The sequence below is a fragment of the Dreissena polymorpha genome, chromosome 11, assembly GCF_020536995.1.
Source record: "Dreissena polymorpha isolate Duluth1 chromosome 11, UMN_Dpol_1.0, whole genome shotgun sequence".
NCBI classification, from domain to species: Eukaryota; Metazoa; Mollusca; class Bivalvia; order Myida; family Dreissenidae; genus Dreissena; species Dreissena polymorpha.
In genome coordinates, this window is record NC_068365.1 from 43,436,766 (window position 1) to 43,443,515 (window position 6,750).

The 6,750-nt window shown below is 36.5% G+C and overlaps 1 long non-coding RNA gene across 1 annotated transcript; it reads left to right on the plus strand.

The window, feature by feature from the left end:
• Window positions 1–436: 436 nt before the first annotated feature.
• LOC127850035 (uncharacterized) lies at window positions 437–1,599 on the plus strand. The gene is made up of 3 exons (XR_008035004.1): window positions 437–753; window positions 1,047–1,148; window positions 1,294–1,599. It is a non-coding gene; the product is annotated as an uncharacterized LOC127850035 (long non-coding RNA).
• The last annotated feature ends 5,151 nt before the right edge of the window (window positions 1,600–6,750 follow it).

The following is a 6,750-nucleotide window of genomic DNA, read 5'->3' on the forward strand; positions in this document are numbered from 1 at the left end:
CTATATTCATTGCATTTTTCATAATTTAGTATGTTTGAAAAGATTAAATTGAAATAGAATTGAGATATAATAATCATGAGACACATCTTTCTATTAAAAAAAAAAAAAAAATATTATTTTTTTTGGGGGGGGGGGGGGGGGGGAATTTTTCCCCCAAAAAGGGGAAAAAAGGATACTTTTCAAGTGGGGGACTGCCGCCGAAATTCGGCGGCAGATTTGATAGATTGAGGGCCCTGAATACAATAATATTATTGATTATGAAAATGCATGAAGTTGTTTGAGAAACTCTGTGTTTTTCTATAGTTATTTATAAGAATTTACATGAATTTTGAGGCTTGCAGAATGAATTTATAAAATAAAAAAATCTTCAAGAAAGAAGAATTGTAGTTTGGAAAGTAAGAAAAAAAATTAATATTCCAAAATATAATTATTATGCCCCCCCTTCGAAGAAGAGGGGGTATATTGCTTTGCTCATGTCGGTCTGTCGGTCTGTCGGTCCGTCCACCAGGTGGTTGTCAGACGATAACTCAAGAACGCTTGGGCCTAGGATCATGAAACTTCATAGGTACATTGATCATGACTCGCAGATGACCCCTATAGATTTTGAGGTCACTAGGTCAAAGGTCAAGGTCACGGTGACCAGAAATAGTAAAATGGTTTTTGAATAATAACTCAAGAACGCATACGCCTAGGATCATGAAACTTCATGGGTAGATTGATCATGACTTGCAGATGACCCCTATTGATTTTGAGGTCACTAGTTCAAAGGTCAAGGTCACGGTGACCCGAAATAGTAAAATGGTTTCCGGATGATAACTCAAGAACGCATACGCCTAGGATCATGAAACTTCTTAGGTAGATTGATCATTAATCGCAGATGACCCCTATTGATTTTGAGGTCACTAGGTCAAAGGTCAAGGTCATGGTGACCAGAAATAGTAAAATGGTTTTTAAATAATAATACTTCAAGAACGCATACGCCTAGGATCATGAAACTTCATGGGTAGATTGATCATGACTTGCAGATGACCCCTATTGATTTTGAGGTCACTAGGTCAAAGGTCAAGGTCACGGTGACCCGAAATAGTAAAATGGTTTCCGGATGATAACTCAAGAACGCATACGCCTAGGATCATGAAACTTCATAGGTAGATTGATCATTAATCGCAGATGACCCCTATTGATTTTGAGGTCACTAGGTCAAAGGTCAAGGTCACGGTGACCCAAAATAGTAAAATAGTTTTCGGATGATAACTCAAGAACGCATACGCCTAGGATCATGAAACTTCATAGGTAGATTGATCATGACTTGCAGATGACCCCTATTGATTTTGAGGTCACAAGGTCAAAGGTCAAGGTCATGGTGACCCGAAATAGTAAAATGATTTTCGGATGATAACTCAAGAACGGTTTTGCCTAGGATCATGACACTTCATAGGTACATTGATTGTGACTAGCAGATGACCCCTATTGATTTTCAGGTCGCTAGGTCAAAGGTCAAGGTCACAGTGACAAAAATGGTATTCACACAATGGCTGCCACTACAACGGACAGCCCATATGGGGGGCATGCATGTTTTACAAACAGCCCTTGTTTGTATTTGATTCAACACACCAACTTCGCAAAGTTTCTATATGAGCTGGAAAGAGATTTGCATTTAAACCCAGTAAAACACACAACGGTCAACTTTACATGGCTATAACTGATGAATAAAATAATGTAGAAACATAAGTTTACACCACAGGAAAGGAAATTTTATTAGCTAAAACTTTCATATTGAGTGTTTTTCAATAATATTTCAACTTTTATGAGAAAATCAGGTTTAAAGGCAATGACGGTTGCGTTTCCAAAGAGGTAGATTTGCATAGAAACGCAGTAAAACACACAACGGTCAACTTTGCATGACTATAACTGACCAATAAATTAAGGTAGAAACATACAGTTTACACAACAGGAAAGGAAATTTTATTAGCTTAAACTTTCATAATGTGTATTTTTCATTAATATTTCAATTTTTATGAGAATATCAGGTTCAAAAGCAATGAGGGTCATAAAACAGCGTTTTTCCAATAATGCCTGTAAAGATGGGGTACTGATATTGATAAGATGGCTATCAGCCACTGGTCAGCAGGCAGCTAGGTTTGATTGATTGATTTTATTTGGTAAACATATGAACATTACATAGTTACTACATAATGCAGACAATATAAAATATATTATTACAGCAATATACATAGCAAACCATGGAATGCACACACAATACCAAGGATAACACAAAAAAGAGAAAAATGATTTTCACTTATTTCCATTGTGGTCCTTGTTATTGGTGGCAGTAACCATGAAACAGTCATGTATTAGATTTTAATAATGTATATGTATCAAATATGTACTGTTTAATAAAGTCTTGTGGTAACTGGAGAGGCTTATATTGGCTAAATGGGCTGTCAAGGAAAGGGTTATGGACTCGCCTTGCATTGATATTTCCAATTGAAACAACAATAAAACCTGCTAAAATCACAAGTATTTCATAATCAATTTGGTAGTAAAAAAAACAACAACTTATCACATCTTTTAAGAAGCACAAACAACTGTTTGAAGAAAAGTTGATTTGCATTTGTTTTTGCAAAAATAATGTATTTATGCGACAGATTTTTTGTGCATTTAAATTACAAATAGTTTGATAGTTGTTTTGATATGATACATTTTCAAATGTCTTGTGTGTGTTTACTTCTATATTTGCACACATTTATAACTACAGTACAGCCAAAGCGGAACAAACGTATTTCGCGATCCGCGGCGGCAAGGCGAAACGAGTCGATGCCGCGTCAGTCGTTGAAGCCGCGTCAGTATGCGGCGGCAAGTCGCATTTCGCCGCGAAACTTCGCATCTGTCCGCCGAGGCATGCCGCGGTCCGCGACATGATGCCGAGTCGATGCGATCATGAAATATTTTTTTTTTTAATTATTAGTTAAATGTAGTTAACAAATTTTGAAAGAACAATAATAATAATAATTAAAATCATAATAAATTTATTGTGCGCGGATTGTATTAGCATATACATGTAAGCATAGTTAATGTGTCTGGCCAATTATTAAGTTTGTTTCCCGCCCGTAGCGTATGTATTTCACACATAAACAAGGTCACGTAATTATGTTTTCGCACATACAAGTGGTCAAGTCTCCAGCATATGGTGGATTTATAAATTAATTGCATGTTGATTCCGCTATTATATTTTAGCTGAGAAAATTAGCAGTTTGAAACCACATCAATAATCAAGACGGTGACGACGTATTTGTAGTTTTGTTAATTATCAGCTTATTATAACTATTGTTTGAATATGCGTATATAAACACGTTTTATTTTGTTCATATTATACAGTTAATATCGCTACTAATTACCCGATAATCCCGTATATTCCAGTTTTAAAGCAAATGCTGGTAAATATTTACGATACACAAACATTCTCGATATTTCCTTAAGTATCAAATACATTTTGGCATTTGTTACTATTTATAGAGATGATGAAATGACGTCTAATCGGGGCGTTTTTTTTACCACTGAACACGCGATTTACGCCTGACGTGATGTTCATGTATTTATAGAACACAAAATACACCCAAACTTTCCAAACGACGTTCTACATGTCTGCATAATTTTCGCGCGCTTTTTATGAAACAAAGGATATTTTAGCACTGTTTATTTGACGCTAGAATTTGCCAAAGGACGCGTATGCATTAAAATTCGGAAGTGTGTTTCGGATTACAAATTTAATAATGATAATCGAACGAAACATAAACAGTTGCGCGTAATTAATTCTACGCTACACATACATGTATGTACATGTAGGTGGATATCTTTTCACTGGATCCGCCGCGTACGTATGCGGCGGATTTACTCCGCGAAAGTACTCGAGGTTAATACAGACTCTGCGTCCCGCCGCGTACGTATGCGGCGGATTTACTCCGCGAAAGTACTCGAGGTTAATACAGACTCTGCGTCGTTGCGCGGATCGATGCCGAGTGCCACGGCGATACGCCGCGTGAACACACGATTTGGCCGCCGCGGACTAATAATCTGGCCGTGGCGTAGCCGCGGATTATGTTTGTGCCGCTTTGGCTGTACTGTATAAGAAAGATCAAGTGATGTTTTGTACTATAAAAGAAGATCAATATTGAATTTCTAGTAGCTGTACATATTCTCATACTCATTTACTTTTTTATAACTGACTTTGATATATGATAACAATTCAACATATTTTATTTAATTATGCAAAAACTATTTAATAAAAACACAATCTCTTGAACAAATACGGTTGAAGTGTTCTTGAAGTGGGAGCGGTGGTCTAATGGTAGGACGCTTGCGTAGGAATCGAGAGGTCCTGGGTTTGAATCCCGCCCTGACCACTGGAATTTCCTTGAGCAAGAAATTTATCCCACATCTGCTCCTCTCTACCCAGGTGTATAAATGGGTACCTGTGAGGGATAAAAGTCAATGTTCCGTGGCTGCAAACTGCGCCGAATGTAAACTGACGACTGATATCCCAGTGATCGGGGGGCAAATGTCTAAGTCGATTGAATATGTATATAGTAATCAGACTATAAACACATGCATTTGCATTTGCATTTGCTAAACAGATTGTAAACAGTCATCCCCTATAAGATACTGAGATGCTTATCTCATGATGTCAAATTTGGACAACAATTTGTTGAAAAATGTACCGTACATTCGCGGCCATAAGTCTACCTCGGCCATAAGTCGAGGGGTATAATGTGGCTAGAAAAGCTTTGTTTTTTGCCTTGACTCTGCCATAAGTCGGGGGTGTAAATTTCCTCAATATCTCGGACATGTTTAAGTGACATTTTAGTCATGGTTCTGAGGGCTGCTGTACCGGCAGTTGACATTATTTGGGATATTAATAATAAGAATATATTTAAAACGAAACATTCAACGTTTCAATTATTTATTATCACGAAAAATATATTTTATTGTTCAAAATCATAATAACATATCATTGATTATTTTGAACTTAATATATATTTCACAAATCAAAATTAGTATCCCATTTAATGTAATAACTTTCAGCGTTTAATTTATGAGCAGATATTTTTGTATTCAAATGTTAGTGCTATTGATTTGAAAATTCGGTAAATTCTTGATCGCAGAAATTCATTATATGGTCAAAATAATTGTAACTTGCTCTCAAATAATCAACAACGCTTTCGCCATTATGCGTGAAACACGTGAATTTACCAACACTCACATCGCTCGCTATTCGACTGTTATATACATATTCGTAAATCACGAGATACCCAAGGAATATTTTCTGCATTCTGGAAAAACGTCTTATCTGATAATACTAAGCAGATGATCGAAAGTAATTGTGTAATTAATATGTCCAATTACACTTTTTAATAATCCAGGGTGAGTGCGTTATATTATTACAATCAAACAATGAATGAAATCTTCACTCAGATAAGATCTATTTATTTACCAAATGATTATGCATTAACTGTGGGACAGTTGTGAATAAATCAACGAAACCACACCTTCATCCAACCAAAAAATATATCATGTGAAGTTGAACAATAGCGATTGGTTAAAGGCGTATCCAACGATCAAGTAATTATTTTTGATTGGTCAGAAGTAGTTTGTAGCAGAACCGTTGTGCATATCATTAACGGATAACTATTTTAGGCGTGACGCAATAAAAACAAATGATCCAAAGGATGCCAACACTACACTTTACACTTTGATCTTAGTCAAAGACCGAGAAGCGATAATTGGTGGCATAAAGACACCAGCAACTGTTGACAGTTTGTATTTACACGGATTAACTTTAAATGGGTACAAGTGTCAGCAGTCGATTTACTACTGTTCTTAGCAGACAACGGACGATGCATCAATAGACAAATTGCTATGTATAATTTTCGCCACTCTACCATATGTCACAAATGTTTAATATTTTCAAAGTTATTTTTACATGTTTTTATTTGGACTATTACGAAGATTAATGAATTAAAAACCAATGTAAACATGAGTATTTTGTTATCGGCGGACATTTAAGTAAAAGACGAGTCGGCCTTACCGTAAACAGTCATCATTCCTCCGCTTCGGAGATTTATTACTTTAAAAAAAAAACGGAACATAAATATGTTTTTGTTTAATTATTATTTAGTACCTCATCCATAAGTCGAGCTGACTTTTAAAGTCAATTTTGGGAGCGTTTTTAGGTCGACTTATGGCCGCAAATTTACGGTACTTCCATTTTCTTTTGCTGATGCTCATTATTAAATTACTGTCCTCATATTACTTTTATCCAAAATAATACCTTTGTCGCAACGGGTAACAAATGTCTATTTAAATTTTTATGCCCCCCTTCGAAGAAGAGGGGGTATATTGCTTTGCTCATGTCGGTCTGTCGGTCGGTCCGTCCACCAGGTGGTTGTCAGACGATAACTCAAGAACGCTTGGGCCTAGGATCATGAAACTTCATAGGTACATTGATCATGACTCGCAGATGACCCCTATTGATTTTGAGGTCACTAGGTCAAAGGTCAAGGTCACGGTGACCCGAAATAGTAAAATGGTTTTTGAATGATAACTCAAGAACGCATTCGCCTAGGATCATGAAACTTCATGGGTAGATTGATCATGACTCGCAGATGACCTCTATTGTTTTTGAGGTCACTAGGTCAAGGTCACGGTGACCTGAAATAGTAAAATGGTTTTCGGATGATAACTCAAGAACGC